The following is an 18,437-nucleotide window of genomic DNA, read 5'->3' as shown; positions in this document are numbered from 1 at the left end:
AATTAATGAACCTTTGGTGGTCTGGAAACTTTATTTCTAATATATATATATATTTATAATACATTAATTATTCGAAGCTATTAAAGTTTTTGGAAGGTCATCAAATACTTTTCAGACCTTTATAATGTCCTTAATTACATAATACCTGACCCCCAAAGATGTATCAGTAAAGGTTTTCTATCCTGCTTATTTAGAGTAATCTGCCACATATTTCTGTTCTCTGGAATGATGTCCCCACCCCGAGAATGGATAGGGCCCCAACTCTTCTCTCCTTTAGAAAGCCATCAAGACTTGCCTTTTTTGAGAATGTAATCAACTACATTCTCCTTTTGGTTGTTATATTACCAGTTCACCATTTTATATTTTGGATTTTATATTTATTTATTGTACATGTCTTAATAGTATATGGTTTGGGTTTTGCTTATTGATTGTTCCATATACTACCCAGAGTCATTTAGTTTGAGTTTCAATTATTTAAAAAATAATGGAAAATCTAGGTTCACTATGTTATTTCTAGCCCATCATATCTCACCACACTCTCAGGTTTTTCCCCTGATACTTAATGAAATAAGTGCCTCTGAGGTACTTGAGTAGAAGTTATCTGAAATAATTCCTTATTCATATTTTGGGTTTACTGTATGGAAATCTTTGATGAGAAAAAGCTTTTATTTAATACTATGGATACGTTAAATAGGCAATCGCTCAGGTCAGTCTTCTGAATCTACTGTTTCTCTTTTATTTTGCCTCAGCTATATTCTAATCAAGGCCTAGGTCTTTTTTGGGATCTCCTAGTGTATGGGACATAATATTTCAAAATAAAAGAGCAAGATATGTTAACGCAAACATCCTATGACACAATGCTTAGAGATGAGCAAAATAAGAACGTTTTTTTGAGACTGGATTTTTATTGCAAATCCATATTGTAAAAAATAGTAGAATTCATTGTAAAAAAAAGTAAAAACCAGGTGCATTATGGAAATGAGTCAGTTTCAGGAAATATTAAGATAGGCAGTGTTCTGTGTACTTTCCCCTTTGTTTGTTCTTTCTCATTTGAATTCTCCCAGGTCCTTAGCTAAATGCAAGAATGTAGAAGAGGTTTTTGTGGGTTTCCAAGTTTTTGTCTTAAAAAAACGTGTATGCAGCCATATGGCTGCATATAACTAATCTCTTCAGTATGTTTAAGGAAGTGCACTATCTCTGTGTTTTGCACTTTAGACATAGGCAAAGGGATCTTCTATCCCATTTTATTCTAAACCAATTGAGTAAACATCTCGATTAATCAATGTTTCTGTAACAGAACAGAAGATTCAATACACACCACTATTTCTACCCTCTCCTCTTCTTTTCAGTGTGAAATTCACCCTGTGCATATGAATTTAATTGTTTTGTTTATTATGTCTTTGGCAAAGAACAAACTATTATTTGTTTGTTATTGAATGATGCCACCCAATGATGCCAGAGTCAAAGAAAAAGAACTGGGGAAAAATATGAAATACCATGACCTGGCCATCAAAACTGCGCAATTATGGATGAAATGTGTAACAGTGATGCCCATTGGCATCGGGAACTATGTCCAAAATCTTTGCAAAATACATCAAGAAATTGTAGCTTCCTGCAATAACTCCAGCAAAGCCACAAAAAACTGCGCTACTCGAAACATCTTACATTTTAAGGAGGTACCTGGCTGCTACCTAGGATGCTGGCAGCAACCCATGTCAACCATTAGCGCCAGTCAGTTTGAACGTTCAGTTGATTGAGGTTCATGATTAATGAATAAAAGATAATAATAATAATAATAATAATAATAATAATAATAATAATAATAATAATAATAATAATAGAACAACTGTGGCAAAAGAAAGCAAAGGCAGTAGTAATACTAATAGACATCTTGGGTGCAATCCCAAAACATCCAGAGCACAACCTGAATACCATTGACATTGAAAAAAATCATCATGGCTCAGTTGATAAATGAATTATCTCAACTGAAAAATAATGCAAATCAATCCTACGGAGCTGTGGTGGTGCAGTGGTTAGAATGCAATAATGCAGGCTGACTCTGCCCACTGTCAGGAGTTCGATCATGACCACCTCAAGGTTGACTCAAACTTCCATCCTTCCAAGATCGGTAAAATGAGGACCCAGATTGTTGGGAATAATATGCTAACACTGTAAACTGCTTAGAGAGTACTATAAAGTACTATGAAACAGTATAGAAGTCTAAGTTCTATTGCTATTGCTATAATTGTAGCACAATTATATCCAAGGAAGTAAGCAATGAAACAAAGAGCTCAAATAATGGCAATTTACGAGAAACAGATTTATTTTTTATTTATTTACTTACTTACTTATTATATTTGTATAGCTGCTTATCTCATTCATTCACAGAATGAAGGCCTTTAACTCTCCCAACTTAGCTTTTTCTACATAAAAGGTTGTAAATCACCATTCCATTTTAAGGAACTATAAGTAGCAAAGTTCCAACTATTTTTATATAGAAAACTCAGTGTGCAATAGTCACCAAATCTTCACTCTATGCTGCAGTAACACTGTTCTATTTATTACTTCAATTAATGCTGTAATTTTACTGGAAGGGAGCTACCTTTGGCAGTATTTCTTTATGAATCTAGGTCATGTACAAAAATATTTCCTTTACATTTTATCTGAATAATGCTTTCTTCAGGTGAGCTCTGACAAGCACCAATACATCTGAGAAGCAAGGAAATATAGAAAAGGGAAGGAAATTACCTCGTTTGGCATGATATACAATGTTACTTTCTTTAAATAAAATTTTTCTTCTGTCCTTACTAACACCATACAGGCTAATTTAACATTTCATTGTATTCTGTCACTTAGCCAAACACACGGGGCTACTTAAATTATAGTGGTTAAGGCTACAAAGAGCTTATATATATCCTCTTCCATATACTAAGACCCTGTATATCCTGTTCTCCATCCTGTTTCTCACATCCCTTTAAATGTTTGGTTGATAGATGCCTTTTCATTCATCTTGGCTAGAAGCAACAAAAATGTCAAGAATATTGAAATACGTGCTCATAATATGGTATAAAACCAGAAACGTTTGTCACAAAATTATTCCAATATTAAATTATTATTTTTATGGAGTTATTCCCCAAGTGCTTCTAGCAATCGCCATAATCAGAAGTTCTCAGAATTATAAGAAGCTATTGCCTACTACCCTCTTAATGAAGTCAACCACACATGCAGTATAATTTACAATGTTATTGGTTGTATGCAAATTAATGGTAATATTTTTAAGCAGAAATGTAATAAACTGCCTATGCAAGAAAGCCAGATTATCAGTGATACAAACATTGAAATATTTTAAGGAATCTAATACAAATCAATTTAAACAGCTGTAATATAGGAACCAGAAGGGACGTGGTGGCTCAGTGGGTTAGGACACTGAGCTTGTCAATCAGAAGGTCGGCAGTTTGGTGGATCGAATCCCGAGTGCCGCGTAGCAGAGTGAGCGCCTGTTACTCGTCCCAGCTTCTGCCCACCTAGCAGTTCGAAAGCAAGTAGAAAAATAGGGACCACTACGGTAGGAAGGTAACAGTGTTCCGTGCTAGTCATGCCGGCCACATGACCATGGAGACGTCCTCGGACAAGCGCTGGCTCTTTGGCTTTGAAACGGAGATGAGCACCGGCCCCTAGAGTCGGAAATGACGAGCACACATGTGCGGGGGAACCTTTACCTTTAATATAGGAACCAAACATATATACAGATAGTCTTATAATCACAATTGAGCCCAAAATTTCCATTGCTAAGCAAGACGGTTGTTAAGTGAATTGCACCCCATTTTATGACCTTTTCTGTTAAATGAATCACTGCAGTTTTTAAGTGAATTGTATGGCTTTCCCCCTTGACTTTGCTTGTCAGAAGCCAGCTAGGAAGATTACAAATAGTGATCAAACGAACCTGGGACAATGCAACTATCATATGATGCCCTCAATGTGATGTCCCGTTGCCTGGAGGCGGTTCGGGTCTGGATGGGGAGGAACAGACTTCAGCTCAACCCTGACAAGACTGAGTGGCTTTGCATACCTTCATCCCGGGTTTATTCGGACATTCCACCTCTGGCTATGGGGGGTGAACTATTACCCCCCGTAGATAGGGCTCGTAACTTGGGAGTCCTCCTAGATTCACGGCTCACTTTGGAAGACCATATAGGAGCTGTGACTAGGGGGGCCTTCGCCCAGGTTCGCCTGGTGCGCCAGTTGCGGCCCTATCTTAGCCGGGATGATTTATGCACGGTCACTCATGCGCTCGTGTCCTCTCGTCTGGACTACTGCAACGCTCTCTACATGGGGCTGCCCTTGAGGACCACCCGGAAGCTCCAACTGGTACAGAATGCAGCTGCGAGAGTTGTGTTGGGAGTCTCCCGATACTCCCACGTTACACCTCTGCTCCGTGAGCTGCATTGGTTGCCAGTTGTCTTCCGGGTGAGATTCAAGGTACTGGTAACGGTGTTTAAAGCCCTCCATGGCATGGGGCCGGACTACCTTAGGGAACATCTGCTGCCGGCATCAAGCTCCCTGCGCCCTGTGCGTTTCCACAGAGAGGGCCTCCTCAGGGTGCCACCGATCAGAGAATGTCGATTGGTGGCCCCCAGGGGGAGATCCTTCTCTGTGGGCGCTCCGGAGCTGTGGAATCAGCTACCGGTAGAGCTCCAGATGGTGCCCGATCTTCGCTCCTTTCGTCGCGATCTCAAGACGTTTCTATTTGTACAAGCCGGCCTAGCCTGATGGGGATTGGTGGGGTTTTTTATTTTTGGTGTCTTAATTTTAACTTGGTGTTTTAGAATTCTATTCCAATTGTTTTAACTTGGGCAACCATTTAATCTTTTTTTAATGTTTGTATTTAGTATTTTATTCTGCCCTGTGAACCGCCCTGAGTCCTCAGGGAGAAGGGCGGTATACAAATATTATTAAATTAAATTAAATTAAATACATGCCAGATACCAAGCACCCACATTTTGATCACATGATCATGAGAGTGCTGCAACAGTCATAACTGTGAAGAAAGGTCATAAGTCACTTTTTCAGTGCCGTTGTAACTTCAAACGAGGTTTAGTCAAGGATCACCCGTATCCAATCGCAGCAGTCTGCTTTAAGAAAGTCTTGATTCAATCTACACTTGTGATTGGTTGATCAGCTGACATCATACTAAGGAACTACTGCCAGAAAATCAGCAGAAAAAATAGGAAATGCTTCCATTATTATTTATTTCCTCTGTCAGTCTTGGTTCCTCTATAATCTCTGCTTTATTTTTCCTCCAGACAAGATCTGTAAAGCAGATTATACTTAAATGGTTATCTATGTAACTATTCATTTATAAGATTCTATCAAAGTTTATTTTATCAAATGAAGCTACCTTTTCTAATCATATTAAAACAGCTGTTCACTCTAAATGGCATTATTGGGAATTCTTTAAAAATATCAGCCCTCCTTCATGCATATCTCCATCTGGGAAAAATCATGCTGATGGACTGTACAGGATTGTTATAAGCAGGATTGCCCTTGGCACAGGATTTAAAAAGTCAAGGTGGTGACTGGGATGCTACAATTGAAGTTCCCTCTTTGTTTATGTGCAATGCTTAAAAACCAGGTAGAGCTTCAAGTGTTCTGCTATAGCACCACCTTGCCCTGCAGATACCCCATATTTAAGGATTCATAACTATATAAGACAAAAAGAACACTTGCAAAGAATTTATTAACACTAACAATTATTATTGCTCCCACATGTGGTGGTGCATTCACAGATGGTTGTCTTCACACAGTCTTCTTGGAAAATAAGCAATGTTGCAGGTTGATATTTGGAACAGAACATCTGGGACTAGTTGCTTGGCTCTTCTCCTTTCAAAACAGTTGGTGGGACACTCCTCTGACAGGCTGATGTATGCCAGCTGGGCTGAGGCCAATAATAATCTTTCCCTTGAGATATTTACAGTGCAAAGATCTTTGAACAGATACAATTGCTGGCTTATCAAGATGACCTTTTCTTCTATGTAAGCGAAATATCTAACTCCATTTATAATAATCTCACAACAAATAAGTGATAGTAAGGTAACTCTTGTTGCCTCCTAAAATGTATTCATTGTATAGTATGCAGACAAAGCCATGCCGCACCAGTCCAGAGTAATTTGACTTCTGGTCACTGGGACAGTGGCATATTTCCTCTGGGTGGCTGAAAGTCAATAACTTGAAAACAAGTTGGAAAACAAGTTGGGGGGAAAAATTTCCTCTGGAAGGCAATTTATACACTCAGCATCAAAAGCATTTCAAAGCTACAGTCACCTGCTGTTTACCCACTTGCTCATTTCTTAGTCCAACTTAAAGATAAAAATTCAATGGACAACACTATATAGGGTTTTTTCTTTTTGCATACCGTACATAGTTCAACAACTTTCTTTCATCATTTATCAAGACCAGCATGCAAAGAAAGTAGTGATAAATTCATAGAATCCAACAACAATTAGGAGAAAGTTGGTGTAGATGAATATAAGGGTAGATATTTGGGATATGAAAAAATTGAGAAATGTAATCAAAGCATGCTAGACTGGTTGAATAAGTATACAAATATTAAATGATATAAAAACACCAGTTGCTTTTAGACTGATATCTTTTTAATATGATGCTCAATAGATAGGTTGGATTCTAACTAAATCTAATTTTACTTTATTACTGAAAAATAATACAATATCCATCTATTGCCTTTCATTATTTTTTGGAGAGTTCAAAACTCAATATCATGGCCTGACGTTTGTTGCTAAATATGTATCTGTGTGTATGAAACAGTATCTGAAAATTAGTAAATTCTAAATATTTCTTTATTCAGTATTTTCCTACAGTGATAGTTCAAATCATAAAACAGAAGGAAAAAATCTAAAGAGATAGGACACTTTTCTCTGACAGCTTCTCACATTAATCCATCAGAGGCATGCATTTTATGAAGTATGATTATATGTCCATACAAAATTCAATATGATGTGTCCTTTTCAAGAATCAAATTATGTATTCATCATCAACTTCATCATCATCATCATCATCATCATCATCATTATTTTAGCCGTTGTCTATCTACCGCAGGATGAAGGCCTCTTCTGCATGTTTCCAATCTATACAGTTCTGGCTTTCTTTTTCCATTGGCACCACAATGTGTGTGATGGGAGGCATACAAAACCATAAAGCTAAATCTGAAAATACTTTCCACCCTTGGTGCTCAGTTCTGCTGAGATGCAAGACAAATTTGCATCCCTGTGAACTGAAAAGAAAGAGTAGAAAAATGTGTACAGATCTTTGAACAGGGACTTGTTTGATCCTATTTCCCCTTTTTCCTAAGGTTAAGGCTGGAAATGGAGTAGAACCTTGTGAGAAACAAACCACTTTATTCCTCCTTGTAACACTCTTTCAAAGAGGCCCCAAACACTCATTTTTTTCTGCCAATTTTAGTTGGTTTTTAGTAGTGGGTATGTTAGGTTATTCACCTTGGTCCTAAGAAATTCTATCCTTCACAAAAGGAGAATCACAAGTATGATACTTATGAACGTAAATGTGTTATGGCCAGAATTGCTTCAAAACAAGATAGGTGGCAAATAAAATTCATAAATACGTACATAAAATAAATAATCTGAGGCAAAAGTCTCACTCTTTCTAATACTAGTGCTGTTCAAACCTAATCCTATTTTGAACTAATGTATTTAGTTTTATACACAATGAGTCCTTAAAAATATTTCCTAAATCTTTCCAGTTTAAGCCTATTTTATGCAGCTTGTTTATATTAACTTAATGATTGGCAGTTGCTATGGTTTTTGGCAGCGAGGATATTTTATTATTATTGTCACTCAGACTGAACTATTAGGGAAACTGGTGGATAATTTTGTTAAATAAATAATTGACGAAAGAGAAGTTGCAATTAAGAAGCTGACCTGTTCCAAAGTAACTTCAATGGAAAGGCATGATGTTGTGGAATGGAGCAGTTTTCATGCAAGGAAAATTCTGTGTGGTTATTTTTGAAGAGAAGATTTTTTTAAAAAAACATCAGGCTCACTCATTTCTCAAAGGAGCTCTCCCATCCCTTCCTGCTAGGTGAAATATTTTTGCATGTCTGAAATGGACATGACAAATTGCAAAGCCAGTTAATGGCATAAACTGCCACAATATTATAAGGAGGGATACATACGCCAGCACAAATATTTAGCAACTTAGTTCCAGTTATCAATGATACATGGTTTTCCATACCTACATTCCTGCAATTTTCCATAAACAGTATATTCAGTAATCACATTTTACTAAGTTGAAATGGAAGCAAATCTGGGAGTTCTTTCCATTGTACATATAACCTGATTTTTAATATTAATTTATTTCAAAAGGAAATACCCTTTATCTGTATACCTTAGCAGTATTGACTGGAAAAAATTTAATGTGATTATTTTTGAAAGATCAAAGTTTAGATACTGCTCTTGCAGGAAATTGAGATAGCTACATATGGAAAAATTCCTTTTTAAAACTGGAATTTGTTACACTCAGGCTATTATTGGGCAAAGCAAAGTATCTATTATTAAGTAAAATGAAACAATGCAGTAGCTGCCTCTACTTGTCTGTGTTCTCAACTTTCTAATTGTTCCCTCTGTTGAAAGCAAGAGCTATATGTGCTATATTTCCCAAGTACAATAGTAGAAAAATATCCTGTTGAAATAGTTCTGTGGGCTTTTATAGCTGAGGAGGGACATCTCTTAATGGTGTGGTGGGGGAATTCTGGGAGTTGAAATCGACACGTCTTGAAGTTGCCAAGTTTGCAAAGCACTGCTCCAGAGCAAATGACTTCAAATGTTTGGGCCTACTCCCTTGCATTTTTGGGGTAGGAACGGTTTTAGGAGGTAAAATTAAGGAAGGGACCAATCTTCCAAATTTTCAGTCAGAATAATTGGGGGGAAATCCAGGTCTTAATGATTTTACTAAAGGGGGAAAGAGTTGAAGCTTGTCTTATGATCATTCCAGAGAATAGGAGCAACCACATATTTTCTTCTTTCTCAAATATTTCCCAGGAAATACAAATGCTACTAGATTTCACTTATGCCAGCATTCAATTTGCACTGAATAGTGCTGCATGCATATGAAATGCCTACACTGTTCAAAACCTCACTTTAATATCAATTAATATTAATTTAGCAATGTTTGTTTTCTGAACACTATGAAACATTTAGCTTGCCCACATACATGTTCAGTTAGAAGAAATCTTATTACATCCAAGGGCTTATATAAATGTGCCTATAGTCTGTAGAAGGGATGCGGTGGCTCAGTGGGTTAGGACGCTGAGCTTGTCGATCAGAAGGTTGGCAGTTTGGCGGGTCGAATCCCGAGTGCCGCATAACAGAGTGAGCACCTGTTATTCGTCCCAGCTTCTGCCAACCTAGCAGTTCGAAAGCACGTAAAAATGCAAGTAGAAAAATAGGGACCACAATGATGGGAAGGTAACAGCGTTCCGTGTGCCTTTGGCATCTAGTCATGCTGGCCACATGACCACGGAGACGTCCTCGGACAAGCGCTGGCTCTTCGGCTTTGAAACGGAGATGAGCACCGGCCCCTAGAGTCAGAAATGACTAGCACGCATGTGTGGGGGAACCTTTACCTTTTATAGTCTGTAGATCTAAATCTAAAATGTAAATATAAATATTGCAATTACGGAAACAAAAGAGTTCTGTTATTGTTTATTTTTGGAATATTTCTGTGGGAGAAATAAAGTCAATTATATGAACTTTATTAAAAGTGAACTACCAATTTTGAACTAACACTAAATGTCAAGGTAACTTTTTAAGGGGTTATAATTCAGATTTATCTCACTCTCCAAAACTATAATCTTAGTGTTAGCAACCTACAATCCCCATTTCATTTGTCTACCCATCTCATGGTCAATATTCAAGTAAAATTGCAGCACAATTATAAGTAACAATAACAATAATAAACTTGGAAGGGACCTTGGAGGTCATCTAGTCCAACTCCCTGCTCAGGCAGGAAACCCTATACCATTTCAGACAAATGGCTGTCCAGTCTCTTCTTAAAAACTTCCAGTGTTGGAGAATTCACAGACTCTGGAGGCAAGTTGTTCCACTGATTAATTGTTCTAACTGTCAGAAAATTTCTCCTTAGTTCTAGGTTGCTTCTCTGTTTAATTAGTTTCCATCCATCACTTTTTGTCCTGCCTTCAGGTGCTTTGGAGAATAGCTTGACTCCCTCTTCTTTGTGGCAACCCCTGAGATTGGAACACTGCTATCATGTCACCCCTTGTGACATTAAAAGTACATTAAAGTAGACATAGCCAATTCCAGCAACCGTTCTTTATATGTTTTAGCCTCCAGTCCCCTAATGATCTTTGTTGCTGTTCTCTGCACTGTTTCTAGAGTCTCAACATCTTTTTACATCGTGGTGACCAAAACTGGGTGCAGTATTCCAAGTGTGGCCTTACCAAGACATTGTAAAGTGGTATTAATATTTCACATGATCTTGATTCCATCCTTCTGTTAATGCATGATTGATGTCAATTATTGATGACCATGATGTTAACTATATCTTCTATCTGGAAGATACTTACAAATTCAGTTTAGATTAGCTCTCAGTTTAGCTCTCTTAGATAGGTCTATATTTATATGGTCCATATCAGTTTACAGAGGCTATCTGAGAGCCATGCCTGCTACAAAGGTAGCTTGCCTTTTGTCCTATCTGAGCACAAGATCTTCTATCTTCTGATAGAATCTCCTCAGCAAATCTGGGCACAAGGCTGAGGTTGCTTGCAAATTGTCTCTTGAAGGCCTACCCTGTTAGATAGCAATCTTCAGCAAACATCTCTCTGCACTTCTCAACATTTGGAGTTTGCATGGAATTTGAAATAACAGGAAAGAGAAACACACAGCTCTTCAGTGCTTGAAATGGCAAATGTGGGTAAAAAAGTATGTCTGGGAATATCATATAGCTGCTTGCCAGGATACAGAGGAGCTTTGTGCAGTCAGTTGAGTACAGAAGACCAAAACACAGACTGACAGCTAACACAAAACTGGTTCAATCTGGTAGACTATTTCAGTCAGCACGAAAAAAAATTCATTTTCCTTTTCCTGTACAAAAACTGAAGAATCACCTTTCACTCATCCTGACCTTGCCCCTCCCTCCCTCTCTCTCTCATTCTCTCTCTCTCTCTCTCTCTCTCTCTCTCTCTCTCTCTCTCTCTCTCTCTCTCTCTCTCTCTCTCTCTCTCTCTCTCTCTCTCTCTTTTCAGAAAACATGTAGAGCACATGTGTGCAGTTGGGAGGCTCTTTGGGATGCTAGTTCATATACGTCAAAGTAATTCAGTTTTGATGTGTCAGCTCAACAAGTTTTGAAAAATTCCAAGGGAGACCAAAGAGTATCTCATCCTTGGATGAGGAACTTAACAACTCTTAAATTACTTAATAGTTCTTTTCATGGACAACTAAAAATGCTCAGAATATAAAAAGATAGCAAACTCTGCTGATAGACAGCAATGCCACTGTTTGTGACTCAGGATCTAGAAAGGAGACCATGAATTCTAAATCATTGTACCTCAGGGGTATTCAAACGTGGCCCTTTTATGACTTGTGGACTTCAATTCCCAGAATTCTGAGAGTTGAAGTCCACAAGTCATAAAAGGGCCACGTTTGAAGACCCCTGTTGTAAAGCCATTCACAGCTGTTTGTCATTTTCAGTTCCAATGGTAAAATTGGCTCAAATTGGCTTTTCTCCCTGTGTCTTGACATCCAAGCTTAATCTTCTCCAAATGAAAAATGTAAAAGATATCTCAACCTTCAGAAACAAAACAAACAAACACAAAACATTGCCATTTGTAGTCTACTTCTCCTGGGCTGCTCACTGGAAAATTCTCATTGATTTTTAAGTGAACCAACCTAATCTGCATTTCCTAAATGAAGTACAGATAAAAGTGCAGTTATTCTTGGTCTGTGCAAGTGTCTAAACTTTGCAGACAAGTTTTCAGTTTTTTTTTAAAAAAACATTGAATTTTCAGGAGAAAGAAATTATGCAGAGTAAACATACATTGCTTCAAGGCACTGGGGGAATGATCAACTGTTTATTTCTCAGGCAAAATAGTCAGCCAGCTACCTGCATAAAATCCTATAAATAAGGCTGTCAGAATGCAGGTGTAAATATGGAAACTTATTAAATAAATACATAGTTGCAAATACATTATTTATATATTTTGGGGGAAATGGTGGAGACTAAGTTTATGTTTTCTCCAAAATAAACAAAAAATGAATATAAATCATTTATACAGAAATTTAATAATTAAATAAATAAAATAAATTTATACTTTCACCAACATTTATAAAACAGATAAAAACCCGCAAATCTCAATAAATTAATTTCTCATTTTTTAAAGAATGTAAAATTTATCAGAGACCTTCTGAGACAACTAAAACCATCCCGTCAAGAGTCTGAGACTTTATTGCATTCTCATGCAAGATGGGGGGGAAAAAATCCCTGGAAAAGTTATGGTGTAAGACGGGTGGAGAAACTGAATTTAATAAAGTTTGTATAACCTTTTTCTTTTTCACAGATGAACCATCTAGCCTCAGTACAGGTACTGCTGTCCAAAGTAAAAATTATGGAGCTAACTTCACAGGTAAAGTTCACATGATCACATTTTCCACCTATAACAGGATGAAGTAATTATCTAATGCTGCCAACACTTATTAACTCTCTTTATGGTTGTTGCTCTTTTTTCAAGCAGTAACAGTCAGTGGGACAAATATTTTTCTGACATCAACTTAAATATGGCATTGCCTAAATCTGTCCTTTCCTAAACAACTTTTCCCACAGACCGCTTCCTCCCTAGCCAAACACTGAAATATTTGAAATATAGAAGTCATGGAATACATGAAGACACTGACTGCAATGTGCAGGTTATGTCCACATTTACATAAGTTGAACGGATTTAATACTTTTATTTAAATGTAACTGCCTTCAGATTTCAATCTGGGTCTATATTTCCATCTGCAGGCAAGTTTGATTCTTCAAGGATACCAAATACTTTTTACTCATATAACAATGCACAGTATCCTAAACTTTTTTTACTTGTAATAGCATGGTTAATGGTGTAATACAAATGATCCATTAGCAAATTGTGCTAAGTAGTTATACCTTTAAAAAAAGATGCATGTCTAGTACCAAGGAACATATATTTTATTTATTTATTTTATTACATTTATATCCCGCCCTTCTCCGAAGACTCAGGGCGGCTTACAAGCTTAGCAGTAGCCTTCATTCTATGTATATGCCTGCTTGTTAGGGCTTTCACACACACCCCAAGCGGCATTATTACAAAGTCAGCTTAATTGCCCCCAACAATCTGGGTCCTCATTTTACCTACCTCGGAAGGATGGAAGGCTGAGTCAACCTTGAGCCTGGTGGGACTCGAACCTGCAATAATTGCAGGCAGCTGGTGTTACTTAAGGAGGCATTAGCCCACTGCTCCACCAAGTAGTCCTCGGTTAATAATGGTTATTGGACCCGCATTTCCATCATGGTGATTGGCCATAAACATGATGTCACATGACAGCATTGCTTAGCAACAGCAATCCTGGCAGTTCCCATTGCCATCATTAACCAAATCCCATTGGCCATTAGTTTAGAACTCTCCCCAATCCAAGTCATTCCTGACTTGGTCCTGCCCAGCTTCAAACCTTGATAAGGTAAAAGACTGCCTTCTCTTGAACTCCTCCCACCTACCTATAGCAGTTCTTTGTGGTGGTGGTGGTGGTGGTGGTGGTGGTAGCACCAGTGGACCTGGGGCTGAAGTTGAGGCCTGAAGCCTTCAGAAATCTCAACCAACTGCCATTGTGTTTACTTCAGCCCCAATGCTGCCACCACCACCACTACTACCACTGAGGAGTCTTTCTTAAACCCTGCACTGCAGCCAGCACTCAAGAGCCACAGCACAAAGCCCCATCCACCCTCACTGCCCTGGGCTTTACTGGGCTTGCTATCCCCAATTGTCCTTTGCTGTCTTCTTCCTCCTGCTGTTCCTTCCCTACATGAAGTAGCAATAGCATTCAGTCTTGTATACCATCCCATAGTGCTGTACAGCAGAGTTCCCCAACCTTTTTGGCTTTGTGCACCAATGGTGGGGGGAGAGAGGATGGTTCCATTCTTGCGGTGGACAAGCACACATGTGCATGCATTCGCCCACTGCTTGCATGAGTGGGGATGCGTGTGTGCACACACGCACCTGTCACTTCCACAGCCTGGTTCCAAAAGGCTCAAGACCTGGTAGTGGGCCACAGCCCAGGGGTCAGGGATCCCTGCTTTACAGCACCCTCTGGGAGCTTACAATATAAGCATTATTTGCATATTGTCCTCAACAATCTGGGTCCTCTTTTTACCAACCTCGGAAGGATGGAAGCCTTGAGCCCTGTCAGGATCAAACTCCAGGCTGTTGGGAAGAGTTTGACTGCAATATTACACTTTAACCACTGCAACACCATGAGGTAACTGCTGCCTACACCAAGTAGTACCTGCAGATGTCAAAGAAATATCTGAGACCTTTTACTTGCAAATAATTTGCCTTGTTACTAAACTGCCTACAATATTTCTCTTTGCCAAAGCTTCTAGATCTTGTAGAGTTCCTATTCAAGAGGTCATTTGGATTTACAGTACATGGGTTTGAAACCAGAACAGCTGGGGATTCCTGTTCCGACAACCTTTGAGCATGCAAAACTTGTCTTCTCTGAGCTGGTTAGGTTGAGTAGCAGAATCTATACCAGGAGACGCTTCTGGTCATGTTTAATTGAACAGGAGACAAATTTCCCTAATTTGATTAAAGGCCAACATTGCAATGGATATTCCACACATATTCAAATTAATGCAAACTGAATTTACTTTAGATTTTACAGGTCAGTGGGCAGGATCTGAAAATGTATCTGAAAATCTCATCTGAAAGATTGATAAATAATTCATTGTAAGGTTGAGAAATGTAACAGTAATTGATCGGCTTTGCTACCGTTAGTTTCAAAAGGGAATTTTTGGGGGAAAAAAGAAAGAAAAAGCTTCAGCCAAAAAGAAAGCAAATACATGTTTGGCTCAGTTTTTCACGCCTTTATGTTTTTCATTTGTGAAGACATATTGTTGAAAAAATGACAATTTCTGTTATTTCACTATATATTTTATGTTATTTTTGCTTATTTATACTTATGGAGCTTTTAACTGGGACTGTTTGGGGGGGGGGAAAAAGCAGCCAAAACACTACTCTCAGCTTTGAAAAATATTAGAAAATTTATTAGCTGTTTTCCTTCTGCTTCCATACTCATGCCAATAGAAGCAAGGTCCAGTATTTGCTCCAAGACAGAACGGGCTTATCATTAATGCCAAGATTCAAACTAGTGATCTGACAAACAAGACCTTTTATATGACCCACCATATGCAAAAGTCTGGTTCACGATATTATGAATGATCAGCCCTCCAAATGTTGAATTACATCCTTCTTTAATTCCACCTATTGGGCTGAAATAAGAATGATGCCATTGATTTTGACAATTTGAGATATTATGATCATCTTTTTTGAAATATCCATATATGTTCAGAAAGGCCGAGCTCAATAAATCTAGCTGCACTAGATTTCTTGATGCACGTCCAAAATTTGGAGGGTATTTTTTGATGGTAAATGGAATCTACTTTTCTGTACAACGTTCTATTTCCCTATCTCATTTTGATTTTAGCACTATTTTTTTTACTATAATCTGGAATTCCAGTGAAATTGTGATTGGATTAGAACTTGTATCCATTATTCAGATACTTGTGTTTGTTCTAGTGATGGCTTTGTTTATCAAAACAGTGTTCTAGTTCATAGTTTTCTCCATTTACAAAGTTTCTGTTTATTCTTCCATGCTGTTTACACAATTTTTCAGAATCCCAGTTCCTGGATTATATTTTCCCACTGAAACTGTAGCACATGAAGATTGTTGGAGAATTTATTCATACATTGTTTATTGCCAGGTCCTGCCTTCTTTTCTCTCCTATTACATCATGCTATTTTTATAGGACATTGACAAGGATATATCTTCCCAAACATTCCCAAAATATGTATTCTATTTAATTATAGTAGATTACTTATGTAAATAAGTACTGGTCTCTAACCCCAACAAAAGCATACATTGAAGCTACAATTCAGCAAAGACTTGCATAAAATAGAGAGGTCACATAATCTTCAAATCCAGATTAGCTTGATGTACTACAAAATATTAATTAGCCACAAACAGGAACAGATAATCATACAAATTATAGTTGAAAAGAATCTGAGGAGATATGGATCATGCAATTCAAAGTCTTAAGTAGTTTCTGTTAGAACTTCTTAAATATATTCCACAGTACTGTCAACAAGATGTCTCTATACAATGAAAAAATTTTATGCTTTCTGCTAGACTAGTTCAGTCTGGCTATTGATTAAAGTTATGTTAACATGTAATGGCTGTTATGTTCCTGATGCATAAAAAGAGCATTGTTGCTCAACATGAAATAGAAAAAGACATTACTAAGAAGTCAGTGGCAGATATAGGATAACATAAGCCACCCTGATTAAAAATAACCATAATATTCAGTCTCAATACTTTGTGACACCAGATTAATTTATAACTTCTGTTGCACAATTTTGGTCATTAGGTTTTAAAGTCACAACATGTGACCCAACAATTAAAAAAAAACACATGGTAAAAAGTTTTGTTTTGGGTTTTCACTGTTTTAATGTCATACTTTTCCAAGACCACAGCAGCCAAAAGAAAACAGAAAGAAATAGGAATGTGTAATGATAATACAGGCCAAGCCAAAGTATTAGCAGCACAATAAAGGTAAAAATGCATTCCTAATTTTAGGTGGAAGATAGAAGACAAAAGGTATTTTAAGTCAGTGATTTCAAAAGATTATGGGAAATGTAATACTGCCTAAAATGATCAAACACAAATAATCCTGTTCTGGTTTTTTTTCAAAGAGTTCAGATCAAATTATACTTAGAATTGAAAACCATTAATGACAGAAACTAGAACTGGTCTTTTGGAAGAAAGCTATATTTATTTGGAAAGCTAAAGAGGTCTCTGTCATTTTCTCCTTAGATTGTCACTTGACTTATGATTCCAAGAGGTAAACAATGGCTAACGATCCTTGAGAAACTCAAAGCTTTTTTTCAACTGGTTAGACTTAGTCATGAACCGAAAGCAGTGAAAATGAGAGGGTAGAATGAATGGTATCACACACTGTTGTGGTCCAATATATAGGTCGAAACAAGCCCAGACAATATATAGGTCGAAACAAGCCTGCTTAATCTGATCAATTGGAGGAAAAGCATTCAGAACATCTCACTCAATCTTTTTATCAGTTGTTTGCTGACCATTTAGTCCTACGTGGCTGGGCTGTTTTCCAAAGAACTGTGAGACCATTTCATATTTTTTTTGTCTCCATATGCATTGGAAGTTAGGAAAGTCCCATTGACCATGGATCCTCATCACAGAAACATTTATTTGACGCTGCTTGTGTGGATGATAAAATAAAACATGTTTAGTTTCTTTAATGCAGTCTTCCCCCTTTTAGTCTTATCCAGATATATTGTCCAACATTTATACTTTTTAAAACTTCTCCATCATGGCAAATTGATCACAACATTCTGAGTTATTAGACTTCTGATCCAATACATTTGGTGACCAGGCAAGAAATGCTGATGCAGGCTTTTTATGAATTACAGCTAGTCCTCAACTTACAACCATTTGTTTAGCAACGGTTCAAAGTTGCAATGGCACTGAAAGAAGTGACTTCTTAGCAGTCATTGCACTTAGTGCCATCACAGCATCCCCATGGTCAGGTGATGAGAATCCAGGTACTTGTCAACAGGCAGGTATTTACAATGAAGGCAGCATCCTGGGTTCATGTGATTGCCATTTGTGACCTTCCCAGCCAACATCTGACAAGCAAAGTCAATGGGGGAAGCCAGATTTACTTAACAACTGGATGAGTCACTTAACAACTCCAGTGATTCACTTAATAACCAAGGGGGGAAGTCATAAAATCAAGTACAACTCACCTTTTTTACCAATGGAAATCCGGATCCCAATTAGGTTTCATAAGTCGACCGCTATGACAAAAACTGTTGCCTTATTTCTTCTATAAGCAGCTGCATATAAATCCCTTTATTTCTGATAACATGATAATTTGGGCTAAATAATCTTTTACAGTTGTACTTCTTCAGGCAGAATGGGACAGCTCTTGCTGCCACCTCACCATGGGACAACTTGCTGCAGGACAATTTAACCATTCTATTTAATTATTTAAAATAAATAAATAAATAAATATTTAAATTTTTGCCATTCACCTTTCATTCTGTTCTCCCCTTTTGCATCCTTTCTTCAAGG

The sequence above is a fragment of the Vipera ursinii genome (genome assembly GCF_947247035.1).
Source record: "Vipera ursinii genome assembly, chromosome: 1".
NCBI classification, from domain to species: domain Eukaryota; kingdom Metazoa; phylum Chordata; class Lepidosauria; order Squamata; family Viperidae; genus Vipera; species Vipera ursinii.
This window is presented reverse-complemented; position numbering follows the sequence as displayed.